This window comes from Apteryx rowi, unplaced genomic scaffold (assembly GCF_003343035.1).
Source record: "Apteryx rowi isolate R43461 unplaced genomic scaffold, aptRow1 scaffold_183, whole genome shotgun sequence".
NCBI lineage: Eukaryota > Metazoa > Chordata > Aves > Apterygiformes > Apterygidae > Apteryx > Apteryx rowi.
The window spans coordinates 91,105-97,155 of record NW_020448119.1 but is presented as its reverse complement, the minus strand read 5'-3'; the positions used below and the strand labels follow the sequence as shown (position 1 = coordinate 97,155).

The following is a 6,051-nucleotide window of genomic DNA, read 5'->3' as shown; positions in this document are numbered from 1 at the left end:
GGCGGCCCCGGCGCGCCCCGCTCCTCGGCGCGGCGCGGCCCTCCTGCAGCCCCAGGAAGCCCCGGGCTCCCCCGCAGCCTGCGCGCAACGGCCCCCAGGAGGCGTTAACGGACCCTCCCCCCCCGGGCGGGCCCAAGACCCAGGAACAGCATTTGCGCGGCCCTCCGCGCGGCAGAGGCTGCGGCTGTATTTGCTTGTTTTTTCAGAAAACACAGTTTTTCTTTTCCAAGACGACACACTCACATGTCCAAGTGACTTGGACCAGAGAAAAGCCCGAGATGTGCAACCGCAACATGGCTACAGCACGCTCCCTGCAGGGAGCAGCCTCGGTCTCCCTTCCTCTGCACGAGCCAGAATCCAACCCTACAACACCGTAGCTTAGCTAGTGCCACACAACCTTCCGACAACTAATATAAACTTTTCAAACCATGCCCTAAGTTACCCGAGTGCTGAAGACCATCATGCCATGTGATGTCAGACAAACTAGATAAGCCAAGTTTTGTTCTTTAACACAGTCTAAGTCTTAAAGTTTTCCTGTACTCAGCATCTAACCCAATGCTGTTCCAAGCCATCCCTACACTGGCAGTCCTTTACACATGTTAAAGGAATTACTATTACATTTTTTAAATCAGGTACTTCTGAGAATAGGCCCAGTGAAACAGAACTGTGAATACTAATGAAATTCACATCAAAATGCAATATAGTTGCAGGTAAACACCAATTTAATTACCCCCTTTACTGTTAGGGTTATTTATTTTACAATACTACATCCACTGTCAAAGGACAGATGTTCACACAGTGGTGCCAAAAAGTCAAGGCATCAAAATGAACACCAAGCTCCAGAGTCACCAGCAGACTAGAATTTTGTACTGATTACACTCTACTATAAACTGTAACTTCACTAAGGCTGCTCCTCTGTTTAACTAACACAGTTGTGTCTCTGCTGTTACAAAGCAGAAAATTGGCAACACCAGCAGCATTACAGTCCTGAACTCCTTCCTTTTAAGGTTTACTGGCAACAGAAACTTATGCTATGGGAGATCATCCCAAAAGCACCTAATTAAAGAAAATACATTTTTCAGACTCTTGAAAAACATGCATCAAAACAGTAACATAAGTACATTGTTGAAAAACATACGGACATAGATATGTCTGTAGCAGAAAATCATGGAATATTTTCCCCTTTAACTAGAAAAATGGACTCAAGCTGGAAAAACTGAAGATTAAACCCATTAACTGAACAGAGAAGCTGCTTAAATATAAAATTCTCCAAGTATGAAAAAACATGCAAGATTGCRATTTTGGCACTTTTAGCAGTTTACAGAGATGAGAGGGAGGCTTTAGCCTCATATATTTGATATTGTTTGGAGGCGGGGGGGAGAGGCATAACAAATGTGTAACATCAGATCTGGGAGTGGGGACAGAAGTTAGGAAGAGTTAGAGGGAAGGAAACATGAATATCAAAGAGATGTTATTCTTTGATTATGGGTCACATTCAATATTCTTTGAAATAGCTTCACATGACCATTCTCTCAAGTTTCTAAAGTACCTTAGTACAAGAAAAAGCTCTTATCTAGTAAGCAGTGGATAACAGCCAAGTGCTTTCATATAGCAAATGGGAAGTAAGGGGAAGAAAGGAACCAAGAAAGCATTCCAGTTTAGTTATAAATTAAAAGTCTTTATTTTAATTCAACTTGTAAATATTTTAGTTTAACTAGGTTAGGAATCCTGTAAGTATATCTGAAACCCATTCTTTTGTCCACAATCATCTCTAAAGTTTGCTCCTTCCTTTGTACATTGTGTGTTGTCCTATTTTCTTCAAAAATACAGTTCTAATTTTCAGGTTTCTTACTTCTGGATGCCAATTTTTATTTTTATTTTTTCCAGAAGGGGGCTATTAGTACCACCAAGAGCAGCTGAGTAAAACCAAATGACAGAAAGTGCCATGGTTGTGGCCCATGAGCCACATATTCCAATGCTGATGGAGAAGTAACACCAGAGAGTAGACACTGCCAGGGATTGTGCCTCCATTTCATCTAAGTCAGGTAGAAAACTGCCTGCACAGAAGTGGAACCTCTAGTTTATCAACAGAACAGCTTCACCAGTAGAAGCCAGAGCTGTCTCATTTAACTTTGAAGTCAGTCCTGCTTTGAGGAAGAAGTCTGATGATTACTCACAGATTCCTCCCAACCGATGTTTTTCTATAGTTCTATGAATCACCACCAGTTTAAATAACCCAGTTCTGAGCAGTTCATAGCCAATTAAAAAAAAAAAAAAAACCACACATTACATAAAGAGCTACATTCAATTTTAATCTGTACAAATATCAGTTTAACAGCCTTGTTTGCGCTAGACACCAATTGGCAGCATAGATATGAACTCTTTCACACTAACTGAATATCACCCTCCATGATCAGTGGAGCTACCTTAGAGTAACTAATGAAGTGATGGTTGTATTTGAAACTCTGAAGTTCACTACCTAGAAGTACTTCCTCTTCCCCCTAAATGCTTCTTTCAGACATATTCTGTGCATATTCCCTGAAAGTATGACCTACAATCTTTACAAATTATATTTCCCAATGGTATCCAGGAAATCATAATTCCTTTCTTCAGTAATACCTGCAAGGAAAAAAGTGCAAATTCTAAGCCTAGGCAGTACAAGTTAACTTACAGCCTGCAATTTAAGAGTCAACCAACAGTCCACAAAGTTGCTAGTTAGAGTTGTAGCAAAAAGCTGCATCCTTCAAAAATCAGTATTTCTAACTTATCTCAAAGAAAGAGTCAGTAACAGATCATCAGCTGGAGGGTCACACGGCCCAGGCTCTACTGAAAATCTGTATGTGGGAGAGCAACATACCTTGCAGACATAGTTGAAAACCTGTGGAGAACAGGAAAGAGGCGGGGATTGTATCTTTAATTAGCAATCCCCTTTTTGGTTTGAATAAAGATCTCTCCTACAAAGTAGAGCTACGACAGGACATTTCTGTCCGATGGTATACTTTGAGAGGCATTACTACTGTAGCATTACTGGACTAAAAAGGAGACTTTCAGTTCACAAACTCACTAGCTAAAAATAACAAATACAGTCAAAAATGTAGTGTGAAAACTAGAAAAAGAGTTAACATAAAAATTTTTAAAAAAAGTACTTTCTTTAGCCACTTTGGAGAATCATTAATACAGTAGCATACCACAAGAAAGTCTGCTAATTCTGAAACTGGGCTGGATTGTCTGAACAAAGGCATATCGTTCCATTTTCTACACCACTAGTTGTCCAACTGGTCTCCAGCTGCTACTTCAAGAGCATTGGCCTCCCAGAGTCAAATCTGTCTGCTGTTCACAGATGTCTCAAATACCTACGGCATCTAAAATGTCACTGAACCCCTATGCTTAGGAAACAGAATCCCAGTCTAAATCTACTAAAAAAAAAAGTTTACAACATCTACAGTATAAAAGTAGTGCAAGTTCTTCCTTTGGTTATACTGATTAAGTATAGTCTGATGTCAAGATTAAGGTGCAAGTGATAGTAGAATCTAGCCAAAGCATTTGACATATAGGACCATTTTATTGAAGAAACTAACTGTTGCAGAAAAATTAGAGTAAGGAATCTGTTTTTCCAGAATCAGCTTTTCTTGCTGAGGCAGACGTGCCAAAATATATAACTTGTAGGTCATTCAGAACAGCAGCTGACTGACATTAAGCTGTCCACTCCAGCCCCACACAGAACTTACTATCCCCACAGCAAGTACGACAGTTTCTAAGCCATCAGTTTTCAGCCCAGAGCACTAATTTATACTAAACACAAATTCAGTTCTTAATGCTTAAAGCCCTGAATATTCTAGGATGAAAAGGTGGCATTTCAGGAACTGCTTCATAAACTGTCAGCCACACCCCTCCAAGAACAGTTGTTTCGATTGCAGGAACAGGACAAACGCTTGGTGGGGGGAGCAGGCAGAAAGAGGAACACCTGCTTCAGCTCTCCGATGCTAATACTTTCCTACATGAGCCAAAAATTTCAGTCCCCCAATTAAGTTATTTGTTTAATAGCATTGATTCTTCAATGTACAGTGTGCAATATGCAGTCATTCTCCATCCCCCAGGTGTTACCTAAACTTTTGGGAAATACAGAGATCTTTCCAAACACTGAAGATTGCAGAATGGAAATACACAATCCATTTACATAAAGTATGAATCACTTGGGGGGGAGAGGGGGCTTTTAGACTGTGGTAAAAAGGAGAGTAACACCAATTAAAGCACCAGACCAGTGGTGATGGGTTCCAGATTTTATATCCATCTTCATTACTGACTTACCCTGTGGTCAGGCAGACCACACCATACTAGCAAAATGCATTGTACTGCAAGAGTTAGCAAAACAGCACACCATTCCATCATCACAAGTATTTGCTTAACTGTAATCAGGTGACAGTCTTGCCATTTCCCAAATTGGCTTTTCCTGGAGATAGTGACTGTCGCAGTGAACACAAACACTTTTATTGTAGATATATTTTATCTGGCTTCCATATTCATTTTCTGTTTTCTGTATTGTTCATGTCCCTTACTGCCTTTCTGTTTTGGGCTTCATGTTTTTAAGGCTTTCTTCTGGCTACTTTCCTCTCATGATAGGCCTTCTCACTCATATCATTTTTATGCTGTTCTTCCTTATCCAGTTCAGAAAGACATGTATCAACGATTTATCATAGGTACTAAAACCAGGCAAAATCCCACAATGAAAGGAGTACTCCATCTTACCGTGGAAAGAGAAGAGCAACTCCACCATCATTCATTAGATCCTTGGTTCTTCAGTCACCCAGTAAAAAAGAATAAATAATATCACCGCTAATTATGGAAGAACAAGACATCAAGTAAGCTCTGCTGTTATCACAGCTAAGTTTTCTATTTGCATATCATGGCTGAATTTTTGAGTCATTCTGTCATCTATAAAGCAGCAAATTGACAACAGTTTTCTGGCAGGTGATCAAGTAAGTTTATGCGTAAGTGGACTAACACTGGTTTCCCTCCAGCGTATGTTTGCCTCCCCTGACTGGCACTATAGCATGYGCACCAACACTGAACAGAAACAGTACAGCTGACTAATGGCCAGCTGCCGCCACATGGAATATATTGTGAATGAACTCTGCCCATCTCAGCTGGAACTAAAAACTGTGGTATTTTCCCATACATAGGTACAAAAAAACCCCATCACCCATATCAACATTTTCTAGCAGAAAMAATTCCTCATTCTGATTCTCACTACAGACCCACAAGCAACTGTGCTTGCAGGCACTGGAAGGATGCTGCAGCATTGGAATGAGTGGCTGCGCACGATAGATCACCTTGAATCGGTATTGCCATTTTGTATAGTTAATTCACGGCCTGCCTCTTCTTTATGCAATCTTCAGTTTTCAAAGTCTGTAGCAACTTCAAATCTTCAGAGCTTTGGCCTATTCTGTCCAGTGTGGTTAAAGATAACCCACGAGTTCAGAAGTTCTGCATGAGCAGTAAGATAGCATGACTGCATAAGCTTTGATGTCTTAAGAAACTAGGCAAAAACCTCAAGCCACATTGCTGGAAACCACTCTTCTTAGCAGGCTGAAAAAATACCTGCTAATCCTTATCCCTCCAACTGCTATCTGGTCTTACTTGGCCATTTTTTAGTTTGCTGTCAAACTTCCCATCCACTGCCTTGTCACCCAAACCCACCGAGAACTAAAGAACCCAGTTCTGGCACCGCACCGTCACTCAGAGGAAGCGCTGTTGTTTATTTATGAGGCAGCCCTCCGCGGGGCGCCCTGCGGGGACCAGCCGCGACCCTCCCCGGCAGGCTCCGCACCCTTGGACGCGCAAACCCGCCGCAGGAAGGCGGCTCCGGAGCCGCGTTAGCCCGGCCTCGGCTCCGCAGCGTTCAATCGCAACCAGGGGAAGGCAGGAAAGTACCAGAATAACGGGCGGCGCGCTGAGCCACGGCACCAGACGCCGCGTAAACAAGGGCCGGCGGGGGAGCGGCGCCGGGGGCGGGACGGGGGCGCTGCCGCCGCGGACACCAACGGCCGCCCG

General features: G+C 42.5%; 1 long non-coding RNA gene across 1 annotated transcript; it reads right to left on the bottom strand.

The window, feature by feature from the left end:
- Window positions 1-1,544: 1,544 nt before the first annotated feature.
- Window positions 1,545-6,014, bottom strand: LOC112964051. Its single transcript, XR_003252821.1, has 3 exons — window positions 4,747-6,014; window positions 2,858-2,878; window positions 1,545-2,619 (listed from the first exon to the last, which is right to left on the bottom strand). It is a non-coding gene; the product is annotated as an uncharacterized LOC112964051 (long non-coding RNA).
- Window positions 6,015-6,051: the final 37 nt, after the last annotated feature.